We start from the raw sequence: 21,711 nt of genomic DNA, 5'->3' as shown, positions 1-21,711 counted from the left end.
ACTTGACTTAGAACCACATCAAAAGACATGAGATTTAACTTTAAACAAAATGTATAGACATAAGACTTGACTTAGAACAATATCTAAAGACATGAGACAAGAACATCTAAAGACATGAGACTTGACTTAGAACTACAGCTGAAGACTTTAGACTTCCCTTAAATGTGACAAAAACCCTCGGACTTGAGTCTACATCAAATGCAAAGACCTAACCTTGCCAAAATAGACTTGAGAGCATCTCTTGGTCATATTTTCTGTACATCATCTATTGTGACTTATTATTTACTTTTTGGATTGTAATGTGTTGTGTAACCTGATACACTTCAGCAGAGGTTTACCAAAAAACATTCTGGAAAAACATTCTAGAAAAATCTCTTCACTATTGACTTGGCGATGAACAAACATTGTCTGCTGATGACAATAGTCTGTACAGTCCTTTTCTATGTCCAACAGTTAAACGAACGTGGTTTCTTTATGAAATTTAGCTTAATCGTCTGACCAGAAGGCATTTGTCTACTCTCTCTCTCTGACCATTGTGGGAAGAAGCCAAGATGGTAACACTTGGGGGCAAAGTTGATATATGTCTTTTTCCATGTGTAATACAGTTGCCGCTGCAGACTGTGTGGAATGACAGTGTTTTTGCACATTACTCCTGAGCCCATGTAGCCATATTGATCACAGCCGCCTGACAGTTTTTCATGCGGCGGCGTGCGGGGGCTGGAAGGTCATGCCCATCCATTTGTAGTTTCTGGCCTTGGGCTTTACCAAGCAATATTTCACCAGACTTTCTTTTCCACAACAACAAGCAATGCAGAAATAAAAAAAAAAAAAAAAAAACATTTTGTCCATGGAGAAATCTGTTCTTTATTGGCAAAAAAGGGGGTGACCTATCCTTGCATGGCAGGACAACAGCCCCATGAACTCAAACCATTTATTGCACCTCTGCCCATCCTCTATTTGCAACCAAGGAGGAACAACACAGCGGTTATTCTTTGCCAAGAAAAACAAGGAAACAAAAAAGCCTGCATGTATTGAAAAGCATCATTGGAATGATTTGTACATGTAATTCATTCATCTGTAAAGACCCACTATAACTAACACACATGATCGCAAGACTTAATATGCAAAAATTAATGTATTTTCACTTATAAGTATACATTACTTGAAAATTGTTTTAACATTCCTACATTTCTATTTACAAATGCATCCCTATTTTAAACGGGAAATGGAATTTATGGACTAAATATGTGTTAAAAATTAAATAAACAGATCATTTGATTATTGTACACTATACCCACTTTAAGGCATTTGGATTTGGAGCTGCTTTTCTGCAAATGGAACAGAACGGATCTGTATTAAAGAACTGATAAATGCGTCACGATAGGGTGAGATTTTTGACAAAAAAAAGGGAAACCATTGTGGGTGAAACATGGCTGGACCTTCTAACAGGACAATGATCCCAAACTAATCACTCGTGTAACAAAGGAGCGTCTGCATAAAAAAAATATTTCAAGGTTCCGGAATGGTCTAGCCAGTATATGGACCTCAATCCAACAGAGAATCGGTGGAGAGAGTTGAAAGTCTATGTTCACATCACAGCTCTTGAGAAGATCTACATGGAAGAATGGACCAAAATAGCTACGGTGTGTTTAAACAAGGGTTACATTAACATATGTTTAGTTGTTGACAAAATGCAGATTTTCTGCACCAATATACTGTTACAGACCTATGTCATCTCTTTAAGGGGGACAACTTGCAGAATCTGTGACAGCTAAACAGTTTTTTGCTCTACTAAATGACTACAGGGAAGTCCACAAACCGGAGTCACTTTGATAACTTCAATTTTTTTCTATTTGGGAAAAAAGCCTCAGGGGGGATTCTAAGAAAAATGTTTAGGACTTAAACACCTTAAATTCATCTCACCAAATACTAGTTTAGCAAACACTTGACTTTGAAGAATGACAATAATAAAAGTCTTCAAAACAAATCTCTTATTGTTCTGACTGTTTAGAAATATATATATATACACCGGTGATTCTAACTAACTTGATGTGGGGAAAATATCGTCAATCTTCTTGAAAGATATGGAGGAAAAAACAGAGATTTACTTGACAGTAATAGAACTTCAAGTTGGAATAAAACCTGACACATTCACCTCTAACCACTTCAGTTTAATTGTATTAAGTTTAAAAATAATATTGTTACAGTTAGACACTGAAATCTGAAACAAAAACAGAACCTAAATCTGCGTTCACATCGAATGCAATTCACAGATCAGGGGTGTCCAGTTTAAATATTTACTAATTTTACAGACACAGTTAGGGGTTCTGCGGCACAATTTCAGCATTGGGCGAGGCACGTCAGTCTGACTTCACCCCAAAAATTGAACTTTGGCAAAGAAGATAGGTCAGGTAAACCAATAAGGGAAACAGCTTTGGCTGTGACATGTTGATGGTGCAATCAGTGGGGGGAGTCCAAAACCAACATGGAGGAAAATCTGATCGCTCCCTTAAGCTTTATACATTTTTTCAAAGATCCTCTAATGTTATTCTTACCTCAAGAGGTGAATTTGATGGGTATCGAAAGAGAATTACATACAATTTTGGCACATTTGGTGTAACGAGGCACGCAGGTGTCCCATGCGAAATATCAAAGTCATAGACCGCTCGGTGAGCCTGTATGGCGGAAATGGTTATGCCCATTTTTTTTACTGGCACGGTGGGTGTGACAGGTAACTGCAAAAAGCTAAAAGAAAAAAACACAAAAGGGTTAGTAAGGGTGAAGTACGTACATGTGTGTCAATGAGGAAATTAGACAATTAGTATAGTTTGAGCTAGCATTGAGTCAAGGCCCTGGATCTGGCCCATGGCCCCATGGCGCAGTGATAGGGCAGTAGACCCGTGATCGGAGGATTGTGGGTTCGATTCCCGCCTTGCCTACCCATGTGTCCTTGGGCAAGACACTGAACCCCAACTTGCCTCTGGTGGGAGGTTGGCGCCAGCCTTCGGCAGCGGAGCCACCACCAGTGTATGAATGTGAGTGAATGAGTGAAAGGGTTTGGGTCTTTGAAGGAAGGTAAAAAGCGCTATGCAATTATACGACATTTACCATTTATATCCGGCCATCCAGATAATTTTATATTATTATTATTTGCGACTCGATGTTATCTTGGTAACATATTGAAGCAACACTACGATCATGGAGGTTGAGATCAGTTAGAATTACTTTTTTGTTTTACATCAAAAGGATGTCACACAACAAAACACATTGGAAAAACCCATACTTAAAGGATATCCCACTGTTCGGCCCATGACCTACTGTGTGTTTTGGATTTTAGCCCCCTATGCGATTTTAATGTGACACCTGTGTGGTACATCATTTGTTCCATTTTTATGGTGTCCAGTCAATAGGAGCCAGTACAATCACCTTACTAATGTGTGGTGTAAGGTTAATGTACAACAACATCCCCTTCATGTCTTAAGTTTGAGCTTCATACATTTGTCTTTCAAATACATTAATATAACATTACCACATGTGCGAGAATCGCATGATCCATTTCCATGACGTATGATCTGTAAAGTGCCAATATGTGCTCCTCTTTAACGACTAGTGTGGCGTAAAGGCGTCGTATGACCGCATCACCTGTACTTACATTAGCCTTAAAAAATGTCTAACGATGCAGTTATCAACAACAATCATTACGTCCCTAATGGGATCCAGATGACCCAAGCCTTACATTGACGTGTTATCCGTCCCATGACAAATGTGGACGGAGGTGGAGAGGATTTCATGTCGGCTACGGACATCAGTGAAAATGAAAGATTTTTAGAAAAAAAAAGTTCAGTGCAGATGACCACACTCCTAACGTCAACATACCTAGGCTATCACTCTCTACAACCCTCCACGAGTCCGGACAACCCAACAAACCACAACCCCAGTATGGTTCAACCCCATACAGGTGCATGTGACTCAAGACTTTAGCTGAATATAACAAATTGTGTTGTTTTTAATGTAGTATTTCTTCTGTGTCCATCTCAACTTCCTATTATTTCCTATGCGTACACAAAGGCAACATAGCCCTCTATTTCTGGCTGATAGTCGTGGGATTAGAGGTCGTATACCGTGTTGATAACGATTTACAACAGGCAAAAGTCTAATCTTTTAAACACAGGGAGCAGTACATAACTAAACCCAAGCTTCTGTACATTCTCTGCTGGCTTTCAGAGTGACAGATTGAGCTGAACTACACACGTCTGAATCTGAAAGCAGGTAATTTGCATTTGAAAAATAACAGCAACAATGTCTACAAGTGCTCATTAGGAAAAAAAGGTGAATATTGAGCTGTGACTTTGCGGGGATTCTATTCCCTGTAATTTGATACTTTTGTACAAAGCATTTGTTTTTGGAAGGGTTTGTAACTCACTCCACACAGGTTTGGCCAAACCAAGAAAACAATGTTTCCTTCACCCTCATCAATAATAAAACAACTCTCTAGATATTTTGTCTCATTTCTTCAGTGGCGTTTGGCTCACAGCTCATCTACCAGCCCCTTTTGTAGTGGATGTTCACACACAACACTGTGTCATCAGCCCTGGAACCGTGTTCGGGTAGACGCCCACCGCCTCGCCGGCACTTCGTTCTCAATCACTAACAAGAGGGCCCCTTCACCCAGAGTGCAACTGCACATTGCTCATTCATCCTAATGAAGCCGGAGACAAACAAAAATGAGGAAAGCGCACGCTGAAAGGCGGATCCTCTCATGCAGCCCCCTCCAAGAGCCGGCATCAGCGGAACCCTAATTGTACAATAAAGTGATTCACAGTGTTCCACCATGTTAACGTGGTGCTTTTGTGCTGATATTCAGAAAAAAATACAATTTAAAATAAAAATGTTTTACATTTAATCATATGAAAATATAGCAAATTATCTATAGAGTTAAAGTGGGGCCAATATTATTTAAAATCTAAATATAACAAATTGAAAAAAAATATTGGGCCAAAAAAAAAAAAATGTAAAGTCCAAACTTTTTGCTATTCTTAAGATAAACTGAATTATTTTCACCTTCAAATGTTTTTTTTATAGGTTTCAAAACTTTTTATTTCAGTTTAAAATGTTTTTTTCACTTTTAATTCTTTTCATTTTTAAATCTGAAAATTTCAGTTTGAAAACTTTTGGTCCCATTGTAGCGCTTTGGGGCAGGGGAAATACGAAGGACCAATCAAAATCGGTGAAGGTGTTAACTTCAATACCGGTGCATTCACTGACTCTTAGAACTTGGATGATATAATGGTTTCACTATGTACAGTGTGTCTTTCTGAAGACAAACCTACCCAGCCATAGTTCACCTTTGGGTTAGTAGTAGGCAGTCAGATACTGTAGGTGAACTTGTTATGTCTCAAAGTGTTATCAGGAGACTTGCATCAAGAGACAGAGCTTCTGGTAGTTTGTGACAGACCCAGGACAGGAACTCAATGAGTGACAGATTGCAACCATGACCAGTACCTAAAGACCTATTGACTGAGACCCGGTTTTACAAATGCTTCACAACTGCATCCTGTTTACCAGTAGGGTTTCCAGACAAACCGACTTGACTTAAATGCCAGACAACCGTTGCAGGTGACTCCACTGACACCAAAACCCCACTGTGAACGTTTGCAGTGGGCACTATATGTGATCTGGACAATGTAGCGGTGGTCTATCGTCCTGTTGACTGATGAGAGTTAGCTCACCTTGCACAGAAAGATTGTTGGAGAAGGTGAGGCGAGTGATACGGTGATGGCAACGTAGTCCCCACGATTCATTTTGGTGGATAAGGGGCGTCATCAGTCAGTCCAAAGCCCATTTGGTTATTGTAGATAGTCTAGTCAATCGTACCAGAATTGTTTTAGCTTCAACTTCAGGAAGAGGGAGTTCCTCTTATGGCATGACCAGCAATGTCCTTTGACCTGAACCCCATAGAGCATGTCTGGAACCAGCTGAAGAAGATACTGGATGATTGTTACGCCCTGCTGCTGCTGTGCCCTTTTCCCGTCCCCTGTCTTTCTGCTCACCTGGCAGGTGTGGCCAATATTCTTTTTTTTTTTGTCCTCAGCAGTCTTACACTGCTGGGTTTTGTTATTTTAGTTTGGGCTTGGACCTTGGTAGTCTTGATTTGCTGGCCTTGTTTATTTGTTTTCTTTAGGTAGATTTGGTTGACATGTCTGGGTCAGCAGTCTCCCTGACTTATTTTATGTTTGGCCGAGGATTCAAATATCAAATTAATAGAAATTGTGTTTTATCATGTGCATTGTTTTTAATATCAAAGGGAACTTTTTTGTGTAGCATTCAAATTCAGACCAAATAGGAGAAGCACTCATGCAAATAACACTACCCCTAATTCATTTTGAGTACTGTATATACACTGAATCCAGTAAGAAGGAAGGATCTGTTGTATATATTTTTATTATATCATGCAAAAACATCCTACAAAAGTGAAGACAAAACCATTCATTTAAATGGGGAACATACATGGCATAAACATGAAGTGCTGTCTTGTTCCCGTGACTGGACCCCGACAGCTCGCTTGTGCAATCATTTCATTTCGTGTGATATCTCTGACGAAGAGACGTTGGTTCTGTTTCTGTGCCTCTCCCGAGTCTGACCTGTTTTCTCTCTGACAAGCGAGTGGCGGCGGTGCCAGATCACACAGACAGGCTCGTTCTGTGATCACTGACCCCGTGTCCGACACGTCTCTTTAAAGTCCCTCAAGACACCGAAGATGCAATCAAATATGACCCTCAGATTAAAATGTGAGACAGCCGTCAGATGAGTCATGCTTTTTTTTTTCTGTGTATTTCAATGTATGCTGTCACTACCCTTTTGATCCTTGGAGACAAGGTCGCCACGTGCGGATGGCCATGTATTCCCATCCTATATGGGATGTGTCAAATGCTGGGTCGCACAAACAGATTGATACCTTGTATAAATTATACAGCAATTAATGATGATGTACTCCTAAGAGCAACGAATACTGAAAAAGTGTCCACCAAGGCCTCACTAAGGCCCCTGCCATTAATATTCAGTCTCAGAAAATTCTCTGCGCTTTTTACATTGAAGTTGATGCGACAAAATTTCAAGATAAGTTTGACGTGGAAAAATATTTATTATTAATATCTTTTTTTTTCAATAGTGTAATTCTAAACACATACTTATTAGTAGGAGAATGAATTTTAGCTGTGTAGTGGTGGACTATAAAAAGAGGCTGGGGGTTTTTGCCCTGTGCCTGTCAGTTTTTGTGTTTCGGTGTCATTTGAGCACAGGTGGAATGATAGGCGCTCGGCTTCATCCCTTGAGCGGCAGATAAAAGGAACGAGGAGATATAGTGGTTTGCTGCCGAGCGATGAGCAGCAGAAAGATTGAAGCACGATGAGTAGCAGGAAGCACATCAGGCTCAACATCTTCAAATCATGTACCTCCTTCACGAAAAAAAAAGGAGCTTTTTTTTCATTTGGCCAGGTAAATTCTTCATGACAGTTTTACTCAAAGATGTCACTTGTGTTCCATTTTTGCCACTTTCTGCCTCGTATGATAGGATTAGAAAGTGGTTTTACAATCTTTTAATCTATAGACCTACAAGACTTTTATCTAATGAAAGACTAGCAACAATTTGCAAACAGCATTCAATTGGGCGTCTTTTTAAAATTGTCATTTTCGTCATGATTTTAACATTGGATATGTCACCTGCAACACCTTAATAACACACGCTCTTTAATAAACCGTAAATCTACAACAGCAAAAAGGTAATTCAGATGTGGAGAAATGCAAAAAGCCTCTTATCTCCACGATAGAATCAGCTGATTTACATTGATTGCTGAAGCACTATTGTGCTGGATAGGATTACTCCTCACCAGCAGAGGGCGCTGCATTGTTCTGGAGTGAGAAGTTCAAGAGTATAGCCAATAGGGGGAGCTCAAGCTCATCAACAGGAAGTTCCACCCTCACGGTCACTTCAGTGTACAGATGGCCAAGTAAAAGACAATCTCAGCCCATCCTTGTTGTTGCTACAGAAAGCATTGTTTGTGAGTATTTATTTTATTTATATTTATGTATTTATTTAGTAAACTGAGATTATTTTCTGGAAATTATTTTTCTAATGCTAATTTGGATTTAACCAATTTATTATAGTAACTCAGTTCATTCATCATTTATATTGCAACATCACGTGTGCAAGAGTCATCTGTCTCCTCCGGTGTGATAGTGAGGGCAGAACAACTATACACAAAGATCATGCTAAATGCACATTCTTGAACGCGGGTATAGCTCATAGTGTTCTTTTTCTACTACTTAATAGCGCAGGGGTCTGCAACCTGCAGCTCCAGAGCCACGACTGGCTCTTCTACCCCTCCATAGTGGCTCTCTGGTTAAAGAAAAATACAAAACCTTTAGTTAAATTTTTTTTTAAAATAACTATCAGTCTGCAAGCCTCCAAAGCACAGTAGCCATAGTGGTTTGATAATCGAGAACTAAACATTTTGACAAATTCCAGTGTTTTAAGTGTGCCTCATGGTTAAAAAGTACAGTTCTGTTTTAATTTTAGATAGTTAGATTTATGAACTTCTAACTTAAATTTTTTTTTGACATTACACTGCCACTAGATTTGCTCCATCAATATAATCCTACGTGACACAGGAAGTCTTTTATTTTGAAAGGAAGTCTGTTAAAAGTTATAAACTGCTTCAAATTTGGGGGGAAAAATCTATTTTGATTGTTGTATTTATGCCAAAAACTTAGTTAATTTATATTTTTCATAAATATAACAATAACATAAATAAAAAGTCTTATTTTTGTAAAGGATGAGGCTCCTACTGGGTTGTGGTTGGTGAGAAACTGACCAAAGTGGCTCTTTAAGTGTTAAAGGTTGCAGACCCCTGTACTAGCACTTACCTACCAAATAGGTCAAAGTTTGATCTGGTTTATGTTCCACTTTGTGTTCAGTGGCTGTGCATTTTGTACGTAGAGCCTAAAAACGGTCTTAAGAATGTGCGTAACTATATGTGATCATTTTGAGCACAGAAGCGGAAAAAGCACATTTACGTGCATTTACTTTTCATTGAAAGTGCAGATGGCGGTCTCAACGTAGCTTAAAGTGTTGCATCCTTTCTGCACTTAAGAATCTGCTGAAATTACATTACTTGCATGAATGGTTGAAGATTTACGATAGTCAAAAAAAATGTCAAAAGTGGAGCAAAAACTCCTGTGTTAAATGAATATAGTAGTTACAGAGTCGTCTTGTTTCTAAAATGTCCTCAAACAGGTTCAGTAAATGTAAATGTAGCAACTCCTGCTGTTTTTGTCCCTAAAGGCTTGCTGTAGATTTCTTTAAAATAATTTGCATTGAGATATGTAGTTTAAGGTGAGTTGATATTTGTGAAAATAATGATACTGAGCGGCTTCAAATTATTTAGCTTTTTTTATAGCATTTGCAATCAGTTCTAGCTAGCATTGATGCTAACCTCTAAGTCTAGCCACTGTTAAGTTTTTTTTTCTTTTTAAGGAAAAACCTATTAGTGTTTAATAATATTTAGTGGTTGACACAGGCAAATTTTTTGTTTACAACTTTTCCTTTTAGCTTGAACATGTTTTCTCAATAAAAGATAAACTAAACTACCAACTATATCCAAATTCCTTCACTACTCACTATATTGTGCACTTTATAGTGCACGATATCATGAACTACATCGGAAACCCATTTTATAGTGTTGTCTGAATCTACTATTACCCAGAAACTATCAACGTTTTTATCATCAGAACACAGTGGAGTTATAGATAGATGTTGTAAAATGCTCATATTGATTAGATTTTCACTTTGTGAAATTGGCGACATCATATCCAGTGTTTGAAAAACAAAAAGTAATGAGCATAGTTTTGGAATTGGTTTAAAATCCAGGGCACTAGAGAGTCCTGATATATTGTTTTTTTTTTATGTAGCTAGGGATTAGGGTGGGGATTTGGACTTAAGCTAGAAATGAACTAGCTAGCTAAACTAGCTAGGTCCCTTTTCCCACCAAGAATAGAATGAAAATTCTTCCCAATTTCTTTTGTTTGAGGAATACTAGGCTTAATGTCACTTGAAAGCAACAAGTTAGTTTACATTGAATTGTTATTTTACTAATAACAACTAATCTTGTTAAGGAGTTCAGGACTCTGGAGGTTTTAAGTCATTCTGCCTGTCTCTTCTTGACCAGAAGATTCTTAGCTTTACCTCCAATCAGTCACAATTTAGATCCAAACAGTTCATCAAAAAGTTTTAGAATCAATTCAGTGGAAAAAAAAAACCTCTTTCTTTTTTAATATTCCAGCTGGAAAACACTGAGGATTCGTGCCCAGCAAAGGAAAACTATAAACAAATCCTGCAAATGTTGCAGCACTTTTTGAAGCCTCGCTGGCAAAAGATTTGGACAATTAGTGACCAACAAATGCATCAAGATAAAAGGGAGAAAACTTTGAGTTGTGGTCGGTCCATAAAACTGAATGATGACTTCTTTGGAGACAAATGTGAGCATTTGATGTCTTATTACGCTGAGCTGAATTTCCAAATATCACTGTTTTGTGATTGTTCAAAATTCTGATGAGAAAACGATAAATGAATAAATAAAGCTAATTAATAATTTCTCTGAATTGCATCACCAACCATTCTAACATGCTTCTTTATTTTTTCTGAAAGCTCACAAACTGTATTGGCAATTACCATTTTTTTAAAATTGTTAGACCTAATCAATGTTTTATTTTCCCTTTCATGTGTTTTATGTATTATGCTGGAATTGTTTTTTTTTTCTTAAGGCTAAAAACATTTTCAGATTTAAATGCTTAACCAACTTGTTTGATCAAAGAACTATCTTTGATTAAACAATCTTTGTGGGTACAATGTCCAAATGTAACTTCTACAATAAGATGATCAATAACTGTTTTAAATTCATGATTAGATTCTTTCTTCCTTTATTTTTAGTTTGTAAAAATAGTTTTAAGAAATGCTACATTTTTTACAAAAACAGCAATATAATACCACAATTAAATAGAAAAATGAAGACAAATTTCAGTTATTTCTTCTCCTGATTGCAAAAAAGGGGCTTGGCTACATTCCTGTGATGGAGGACCATGTCCGCAGACATCTCGGTTAATTCTCTTCCAGTTTGCTGTAATTTCCTTCTCACATTTCCTGCTTAGATAATCGGCCTCTGGCCTTTCACGCCGGTCATGGACATTGTGAGGCCAGAGAAGATGGTAACCAAAATTAATGGGAGCCTTGGCCTGAGCTTCTTCTGGCTGACCACTCAGCACTCCAGAGGGCACGGGTACAAAGTAAAAAGGCTGTTAACAGGACCTGGATGATGTCAAGCTCACATATTACCGCTCAGTTATGGACAGCACTGACAGATAGCTGAGAGTTCATAAAGGGAAGGTCTTTTGTAAAACTGCTTTGACTGATTTTGGAACCCAACTTTCTTTACTTAATGTCTCAGCTGCCCCAACAGGTGGATACAAGCTGTTTTTGGGCAAATTTGTATGAGACACATAGGTGGCCCACAGGAAATAATAAAATCGTACACCACTTGTGAGCCAATTGAGCAAAAATGTTCATGCCGATTTTTTTCAATGGGCTTTTTCAGGCTACAGTAACAGCTAAACACTTAAACAACATGTAGGTGAGATGCAGGTGTGTTATTCATTAGTCCTATTCAAGTGATAAGTACACACTCTTTGCATGTTCCTTTAGGGGTCAAAAATGAGTAAATTGAACCGATTCTACTTTGTGTGGGCATCCTACGTACCATCTACGTTGCATCTGCCAATGAGAAACTCAGCTGAAGCAGTTGATAAACGCATATGGAGAAGAGCATTTTTCCATACTTTTCCATGTTGGCTTAGGCAACACCTTATAAACGTTGGTGGTAAATTGTTGCTAATGTTGATTCTTTGAACCCCCCCTATACTTGATGGGCTCACATAGCAGTGTTACGTATCAGCCCAGTGTTACTGTTCTCCATTTCAGAATCTTCCGGAAATAGGTTAATTGAGTAAAAAGAGAGTTATGAAATTCAAAAAGAACATCAAGAATGGAGCTAAAGCTCAGGTATTACAGAGTTAACCAAAAAAAACAAAAGATGGCACTACACTGGTCTTATCAGCGGTGACACTAAAGTTATTACACAATGGGATGCGCGTTCAAGAAAGCACTATACTGGTATTCTTGAACTAGCTTTATGTTGTTCAAATTGGCCTGTTAATATCCCATGTACTCACACTCAGTTAGAAGAGACTTGATGCGAAATATCAAAGCTGTGCAAATCCAACGTTTTCATTCCCAAGTCGTCATATATGGTTAAGGACCTCTCCGAGTCAATTTTAGCGTTTTAGGTGATCTCAACTCGCCTTTTTTTGACATTCTGGCTGTCCCAATTAAATCAGAGGTGCGGTCGTTTTGCCGGATGTGGTAGTAGACGCGGACCAAATGCAGACCGAAGTTTAGGATGGGGTCGGTACCCTTACCCAATAGCCTAACCCTAGCCCTGTGTGCGTCTGGAACTGGGACCGATTCACGTTCGGTACCGGTTACTGGTACTGATACCGGTTTGCGACTCAGAGGTTAGGGAGCCTTGTTTTAATCGGAAAAGTCAGCATGTCAAAAATCATGAGTTGGGGACACCCTAAATGTACATTTTTGACACAGAGGGATCTTAATGCAAAATGTGACGACTTGGGAATGAGGCTTTTTATGAATTTTTCCTGCATGATCAATTTTCAAACGTTTGTCACTTTCATGTTTTGAAAAGGATTGCTTAACTATAGGTCACTCCAAATCCATGTCCCTAGTTGGTCAAAGTTCAATTGGTTTACATATCAGCGGGTGTTGAAAAAAAGAGATTAAAAACCAACTTAAAGACTTGCGTAGCTACACTTGAACTCAAGAGTTTTGAATATAGAAGACCAAAAGAGGCACATACAAGCGTTTACATAGACTTTTCATTGTAAGTGGTCGCTCGAACGCGCCTTTTTCAAGCCCCGTGTGAACGTAGCAGGGGGCCACCTGTGTTAGATCCCTCGCGCTCATCCGGCTTCTCATCAAGCTTTGCTCTCAAGTCCCGCCGCCTTCCTTCCCCCCTCATTTTCCTCTCCCGACCGCATTTTGTTTGCCTCACGAAAAAACACAGAGAACAACATATTGAAAAGAGGGGTGAGACACATCTCCTGGCTAATAATTCGACAGAAGAGACAACAATCATTTATCTATGCACCGGCACTGGCAGGTTGACATTTTCCGTCTGAAGAAGAGGAATAATTGAGGAGCTCTCATAACTGAAGAATAGAGCTGACACTGGAGGGGCGAAGATGTTTTTACATCCGCCTCTATTTTTTGTGTTGAAACAATAAAGGGAAAAGAGGGAATATTATGTAGGAGCATTTCTGTACCAATAAAGGACGTTTATATCAAATAATGCGGATTTTTGCTTTCAAAGCATGCAAGAGGAACCGATACATACCGACAATTTTCACTTCTTTAGATAAGAAATCAATGAGACAACAAATCCTCAAGGATTTAGTCACATTCCACTTTTGGTTTCTCAAATGTTCGCCACTCGCTACAGCAGGTGAGAACATACTTAGTTAGTTAGTTAAAACCAGACAGAAAAAAAAATGTTGGAACCTATCAAAACAATCTTCCCTTTTCATCAACCAACACCAAACATCTTTTGCTTGTTCCTAACGCCTTCATTCCTCTTTATCTACTATCAAAACCCTTCGCTCCTCTTCCCTAATTTACCCCGCCGCCAAAAGTTTTCCCATCGCTTCATTTGCAACACCGTCCCGCGGTCAACCGGGTGAGCGTGGCGCGGAATGTAAAGCAATCTCGCTCGCTTGATTCTATCAATCCTCTTCCCTCACCCGGGTTTTGAACACCTCAATCAAACCTCCCCTCAAGGTCGCCTTTGTAGCATGCTCAGCAGATTAAGTCCCATGTCCATGTGCAGTGTGTGCTTTGAACCGCACACATCACCCAGAGGAAGATAAAGGAGGGGAAAAGAGAGATACACTGAAAGAATGCGGGGAAAATTTCTCCTTTGTGGTGGATATCCAGGTTTTTATTATAGATAAACGCCTCAGCAAAGGCGGTAATCACTTAGATTTATCCGACCGATTTATTCTAAATCGCATTTTTCTGCCAGTTTCCTTTTATGCGGGCGTGTATTGTAAAAATGTTTAAATTAGACTATTTCTCCGGCCGCACGTCGGTATTGATTGCCTATTCATGCTTGTGCAGTGTCGGCCTGTCCTCCTGCTGTGGTAAAACCTCACTTTCTGTGCACTATTGTCAACACTGAAGCGTTTCAAAGAGCTCCATTCAGGCCCGTCGCAGTCAGCAGATGACTGGGCTGTATAAAGTCCATGATAGCAGCGGGGATCGGACAGTACTGTGAATGGTTGGCTGGACGCAATGTTCAGCTTACGGCAGTGGGAGATCATCTATAAAAGAGCGATGGATAAGAAGAGCTGGAGATGAGTAAATCGTTCTCCTCGGCTCTATATTAGGGCTGCCACGATTAGTGGACTAATCCACGACTAATAATACTTAAAATAGTCGACAACTAATTAAATAGCCGATTGGTCGTTACTTTATATTATATGGAGCCAGAGTGTAGTAAAGTGGAAAGTTATAATGGCATTCTGCTAGCTTTTTGGACTACTTTGGCATTTATTAAGGTTTTTTAGGCTATTTTGGGGTTAGGCTAATAATTATGTGCTAGCTATTTTGGCTAATTTTGTTTTTTAGGCTATTTTGAAGTTTAGGGAATATTTTAGCTACATGCTATATAGCTATTTTGGATAACTTAGGCTTTTTCCATTTTTTTTTTTACTATTTTGTAGTTACGCTAATATTTATACGCTAACTATTTTGGCTAGTTTTGTTTTTTTTTGGCTATTTTGAAGATTAGCTAATATTTTAGCTACATGTTAGCTATTTTGGCTAACTTAGGCTTTTTTTCCTATTCTTGAGTATAATATTTATACGCTGGCTATTTTGGCTAATTTTGTTTTTTAGGCTATTTCGAAGTCTTGCTAATATGGTAGCTACATGCTAGCTGTTTTGGCTAGCTTAGGCTTTTTTCCATTTTTTAGCCTATTTTTGAGTATAATATTTCTACGTTGGCTATTTTGGCTAATTTTGTTTTTTAGGCTATTTTGAAGTCTAGCTAATATTTAAGCTACATGCTAGCTATTTTGGCTAATTAAGGTTTTTTTTGTTTTTTTTTGGCAATTTTAGAGTTTAGCTAATATTTCAGCTACATGCTAGCTGTTTTGACTAACTTAGGCTTGTTTTCAGTTTTTTGGCTAAGTTGGCATTTAACTAATATTTTTGCTGGCTATCAGCTTCAGCGATTTTAGCTATCAATTTCAGCATCTTCAGCTATCAGGACTAGCATCTTTAGTGGCCAAATTTAGCTTCCAGCATTCACACTAGCATTATCGCAGGTAATGCTATATATCTAGCTTTTAGTTTAAGTCTATTGATGGTTAAGATGTCTGCTTTACAACCAGTTTACACATGACCCGATTAGTCGACTAATCTGAAAAAAATAATTGGCGAGTAGTTGTCTATTAAAATAGTTTGTGGCAGCACTACTCTATATATTGAAGTAAACACAGACGATGAAAAAAGATGACAGCTGATTGAGTCTGCTGCTTGTGGATGTTTCCGTATCGCATTCACGCTATTCCTCTAGTGATGTATGTCTTTCCTCCTACGCTTTCCACGTCTGCTGCTTTTTTCAACCACAACCTCCCCCAACCCCTCTCCGTTTAGCTCTACTCGGGTGTTCCCTCCAAACGTACACCATTAAGCATCACGGTTATGCTCTAGGCTCGCTGGCATTCATCCTAATATCTACACGCTATCCAATTTGCAAGAAGAATGAAACGATCTCGCCAAGACAAAACAATCGTTAATCAAACTGCTCGACCAAACAAGTTTTAGCACCCTCTGTCCCCATTTCTGTGTCGGGTACAGCTGCTGGAGTAGTTCAAAGGTGCAACAAAGTCATGTCCATCACATGGAAGTTACCCATTCAAGAAAAATGCTTTTAAAGATAATCAACATCTTGTTGTCCAAAGACATTTTGAGGCTTAAGAGAATATAATAATGTAAAAAAAAAAAAAAAGTTGCTTTAATTCTGCAAAATTTTAACAAGGACTTGGTATAGTATTTTCCACACAATAGAGAACATTGGATTACAAGATGCACCGTCAATGAATGGTCTATTTTTGGACAGCTGTCATGATGCATACTGAACTATAAGGTGCATTAAGCAAGAAAAAATAATAAGTCCTAGATAAGTTCGTCTGTCAGTCAGACTTTATTTACTGTCTTCATAGTAACTCTAGGCATTAGAAGCCTGTTAGCGTAGTCACAATACTTGTAACTCTTAACCATGTTTTAAAATGTAAAAGCTTAATCCTAATTCTTCCCTTACCCCTACAGCTTCTTCCTACCCCTCCAATTGTAGGGACATTTGAAGCGGTAGTGATGCATTTCCTCACGTGTGTTTGCTCTGATGCACAGAAGTTTACATTTTAATTTCAGTTTTTTTTTTTTTTTTTTTCATGACTTTTTAAAGTCATAAAACCAATGTCTTGATGTATTTTTCAAGCGCTGGAGGCCATTTAATAACATAAATGACAACTATACTGTAGATGACAACATCGAGTAAGTAGTAATGTCAGAATTTTACACTATTTTTCCAAATTTTTCCGTTTGGATGGCTAGGGAGAAGCAAGAGGTGTAGGGCAGAATTTGGATTCAGCCTTGGATTTGCAAAACAGGACTTGTGAACATCTCTAGTCACAGTAACGCATCATTTACTTTTGACATTTTAGTGGGTGTCATAACCTGACAGACTTCAGTTGAGATTCATTAAGAAGTACTTGAGACTTAAATGGAATTTAAATTCAATTTTAGGGACTTGTGATTTTTATTTTATTTTTTTAATTTTATGTGCTAACAAGTCTTTGCCGCATCTAAAAAATAAAATTCAACTCAACTGAGTTCTATTGTATTTATACAGCACAATGTTACAAAACAGTTGTCTCAATAAGCTTAACATCGGTAATTGCACAAAACCATAAAATCTGTCATAAAACAAACAATAGCTGATTGCTAAACTAAACAGACTACACTAAACTAGGCCTCCCTGCCCTCAGACCCTCCACTCTGTAAGGACAAATTCTTAAAAAAAAAAAAAAAGATTCTGGGGGGAAAAAAAAGAAAGAAATCTCAGGGATGTCCACATATAGGAGGGATCTTCTCCCAGGATGAACAGGCGATGTATATGTTTACAATGCTTTTGGATTGGAATTCAGAAATAGCATTGCTGATTTTTGTATTTCCATTAGTTTTTACAACTTGATTAATGACAATTTGTCATAACATAATACACCAGTTTTATTTGTAATTTTTAAGACTTGACTTGAATTTATGGCAAAAGAATCGAGAGTTAACTTGGAATTAAATGCAGACCTCAGACTGGAATTGACCATGCAAAACAGGACCTGTGAGTAACTTGATAGAAAACCCAACATGCACTGTCCATTGGTAAGGTTTTTGAAGTGGATTTCAGCAACGGGATCCCTTAAGGGTCAATTTGCATGAATCTTGAAAATTGGTTTAATACTGTAGTGTATGGGGTTAGAAGAAAACCTAACGTTATATACTATTATTAGCCATGTGGCGACGACCATAGAAGCTATATAAGCATTAAGACATTTTGGTCTTTCGTGTCCTACATTTGAAATGCTATAGTTTTAGCCCTAAGCTAATTGAAAATGTTACAATTTGCATTAAAATCCACCTCTGTAAACATTAGGTTTGAAATTTTAAACAGGAGATAAATAAGTCTGCATTTTTTTCTTTTTTTTTTTGCTCATCTTGAATCTACTGAGCTTAAAGAGGTTAAACATTTCCAGTACCCATGATACCAGCTTCCTCCGTCTTTTGAATTTCACTTTCGTTGCATGTTTAAAAATGAATCTTAAATCCAGTGGTTCTGATCTTGGTTTTTATTTAACAATCCCCCTTCCACTCTCTTGCACATAGATCATGGTAAGCAGGACACATTAGCAATATATTCAATGAAAAATGCCGCCGAAACCCCCACCTCACCCTGTCTAATTACATGCACTGAAGATCTAGTGCCTGGAAAAAGAGGTTGCCTTAAGCCACAATCCCCATGCGGTCTTTCTTCACCTCTCATCTCCTCCGTCGTGCGAGTTTCAGACTTTCTTTTCAAGAGGCCTACTTCCCTCCGAATGTAGCCTCTGGCTCTGCCCGTCTATTGCTATGATTCAATTAATTAGTGTGTGGCTCGTCCAGAGGTTTAATGCATAATGATATGTTAGCCTCACCATTGTGAATGTTTTAAATTGGTCTAATCCCAACAGGCCGCGTGGGTAACCTCTTGTTTCTCGCAAAAAAGGGTCACATTATTAGAGAGCAGTGAGCTGTGCGAAGGGGAATAAGGTGATGCGAAATGAGTGTCAAACTTGTGGGACGGAGGGAATGTAAGAATCAATGAAAGCAATCACCATGTACAATTCAATTTGTTGTAAACTGCACTAAGGACAAAAAAAACAGATGGATTATGCAGAAGTCGGTTAATCATAAAGTCTTTTTGAGCAATGAAAATTGTATACCTCTTCGATTGGAGTGGCACATTACACCAGATTATAGAGTCAACTACTATGGATTTTCAGATAAGCTCAGCAACTTGAAAATGTTATTTTCTTACAGGAAGACGTCGGTGTGCAAACATGTATTATTCATGGGGAAAAAAGAACACTGTTCCCATCCGCCAGACCTTCTCTTTCAGCAAATCTATGATTTCACAGGAGAGATGTTGGATGTTGAACAGTTGTCGCGACAGAGAAACTCTGGGACTTAGCAGGAATGAAAAAAAAAAAATGGTGTTATAAATTCACGTCTAGTGAGTTGAGTAAGTCTTCATCTTTTTAGATATCTACCAACATGTCAGTACTGCAAGAAGTCTCAAATAAAGGAGCTCATATGAGGACAAAACCATTTAACATAACTGCTGTTAATAAATAAATGAGAACAACCTGACAGTTACTGTATTGTTTTAGATTAATTTCACTGAATTATTGAGACCATTAAGCAAGACAAAAAACAGTCAGACATCGTGGTATGACTACAGCATCCAAGAACCAGGGGATTGGTGATTTAGGTTGATAGGAAGTTTTTGTGGCAAGCTTTGGCGTTCTTTGTGTTTGCCTCTTTTATTTGCAAAAACCCACCTTTCAATAGAATGAAACACAACAGATAGTCAAATTTCATTGGCAAGAACTCCACACGTAGAGCGATTGATCTCTGATTGGAAGATTTCAGATTTGATTCCTGCTCTGTCTTTGGGCAAGACAGTAAACCGCACATTGCTCCTAGTGGGTATAGGTTGGCGCCATTGTTAGGCAGCAGAGCCGCCATCAGAGTGTGTGAACGGGTCTGTGACTGTAAAGTGCTTTATAGAAGTATAAACCATTTGCCATAAGACACACTGGATTATAATGCACGATGTTGATATTTAAGAGAGTATTAAGTGGGTCTCAGTTGGAAAAAAAATGAAATGCTCCATTGTCTTTCCATAGAATTAAAAGCATCAAACCATGCCACATTATTATACGTCAAATCAATCATTAAGTACAAAAAGTAGAAATTTCCGGATCTAATTGCCCAATCTAATTCCGAGTCATTTAATTTTGAGAATCTGCCAATATCGAGTCCTAGTCCAAAAGTTTTATATCATCATTAAATACTTAAACTGATTAATTTTTTGTGAAGTAGCTTAAAGAATCAACAAAAATAGTGCAATTATCAACAAGAAAAACGAGTTAAAAACTAAGTAGAAAAAAATAGGTGACCATTAGTCATGTGAGAAAGCTTAGTGACTGTGGCTTTAGTACTGAACATTTTTGATCAGATGTGATTCCATTTAAAACTCCTATAAATTATTGATTTTCTTTAAAGTCTTTTGTGTGGCAAGATAGTGATGATGAGCATTCCAGTGCGACTCATACATGATTTTATTTTTTTTTGTTCGTTGCTATCAGTCTCCAATCTGGAGGTTCTTAATGTTCCCTCTTAATGAACAGACTTTGAATTTTGTGTGGTAATGATGAGTTTTCTGAGATTTTTAACTTTTAATAACACCTGCAAAGTTTGAATTAATAAACAGTGGATTAGAGTGATGACGATATCCAGCTTTGCTACACACACTTTACTGCTCTTTTTTGGAGCGTAACTAATGATTCCAACCTTGTTCTATGATTATTGGCCCACACTTCTGCAGAGTATGAAAAATATGGAAGGACAAGTGAGTTGTAAAGAATGTGAAGAGCCTTGTGATCCAAATTAAACCCCAAAGTAACCAATTCGCATAAACTTTCAGAAGTACATCCACGTCTTTCAATAGTTTCAACAGTTTTTCTTTTCATGTTTTGCACTTTAAAAAGGCTAAATGTTTATATTTATGATTTAAAAAGAATCTTGTCAGATAAGATAATGGGACTCTGGACCTTCGATTGACCTTCCCTAAAAATAACCCTTTTTTCATCATCAGACAGTAAAGTCATTGATTTGGCCGTCACCTTTTCGATTCCCTCTTTAGCTCCACACGCTTTGGTCTCTTGACATTCAGTTGTCGGCTAAGTGCTGGACCACTCGTGCTTTTGCGTATGGCACACCTCATCCAAACCCCTTACCATCCATCCCTTAGTTTGTGGACAGAGAAGAAAGTAGGATTTATCAATTGATGGTTATAAGTAAAGACCTAGATGTATCTTCTATGGCAGTGGTCTCCAACTTGTCCCCAACAAGACAATATTTTTTTTCCAAGCCAGCATGGATGAACCCAAAGTGGGTATCAGATTTTTTTTTTTTTCTAGCTTTCAGTTTTCTTTAACTTTAAGGGTACCATTTATCTTTGTCCTCTGTAAAATATCTGTTTTAATTTTATTTGTACATAAAATTTTGTGTAGGAACAATTAAAATGGGATATCGATTTTTCTCTTGACACAATTGTCCATTTGAAAGGTAAAAATGTGGGTATGTGGGGTTTGGGGACCACTTCCCTATGGGATCACATAGATCTTCATAATCCTTGTTAGAAGAGATCTATTTGTTCCACTTTATACCTCGTTGGGATCATTTGATGGAGAACCATTCCCTCCCCCAACAAAAGCCAGATAATGTGCACAACAAACAACTTGATGAATGCAATAACTGTCAGAGCTCAGCTGTGAGCGGCTCATCTCAGGGCTGGTTGATAACTTCAGCTAACAGAAGGTGAGGATTGCCTTTCCAACCATTAGCTTCATTTAAGCACTTTGTCTTTCCGTGCTAAATTGTTACTGGTGATTGGGGGTGGAAAGACGCCCATTTGGCGGAAGCTAATTTTCCACTTGAGGAAACTGTCTGCAAAATAATAATTTATGGTTTGTTATGTGAGAATGATGATCCCTGCAGGAGGTGGGTAATGGCACAGCACCGAGGAGGCCTTGGTGCCACAACGGCTCCCTTCCACAATTGACTTGTTAGCTGAGGAGCGTTTCACCACGCATGAAGGCTAGCTGAAACTGCAGCTCTGTGCTGCCATAAATTTTAATATGCCATTT

General features: G+C 38.3%; 1 long non-coding RNA gene across 1 annotated transcript in view; it reads left to right on the top strand.

Moving 5' to 3' along the window:
* The first annotated feature begins 7,897 nt into the window (after nt 1-7,897).
* Nucleotides 7,898-21,711, top strand: part of LOC118600107 — a 39,692-nt gene continuing 25,878 nt past the window's right edge. Inside the window, exon 1 of the long non-coding RNA XR_004949675.1 lies at nt 7,898-8,057. This is a non-coding gene — a long non-coding RNA (uncharacterized LOC118600107). The remainder of the gene's footprint in view (nt 8,058-21,711) is intronic.

This window comes from Oryzias melastigma, linkage group LG18 (genome assembly GCF_002922805.2).
Source record: "Oryzias melastigma strain HK-1 linkage group LG18, ASM292280v2, whole genome shotgun sequence".
NCBI lineage: Eukaryota > Metazoa > Chordata > Actinopteri > Beloniformes > Adrianichthyidae > Oryzias > Oryzias melastigma.
The sequence above is the reverse complement of the archived record's forward strand: the minus strand, read 5'-3'. Positions and strand labels throughout refer to the sequence as shown.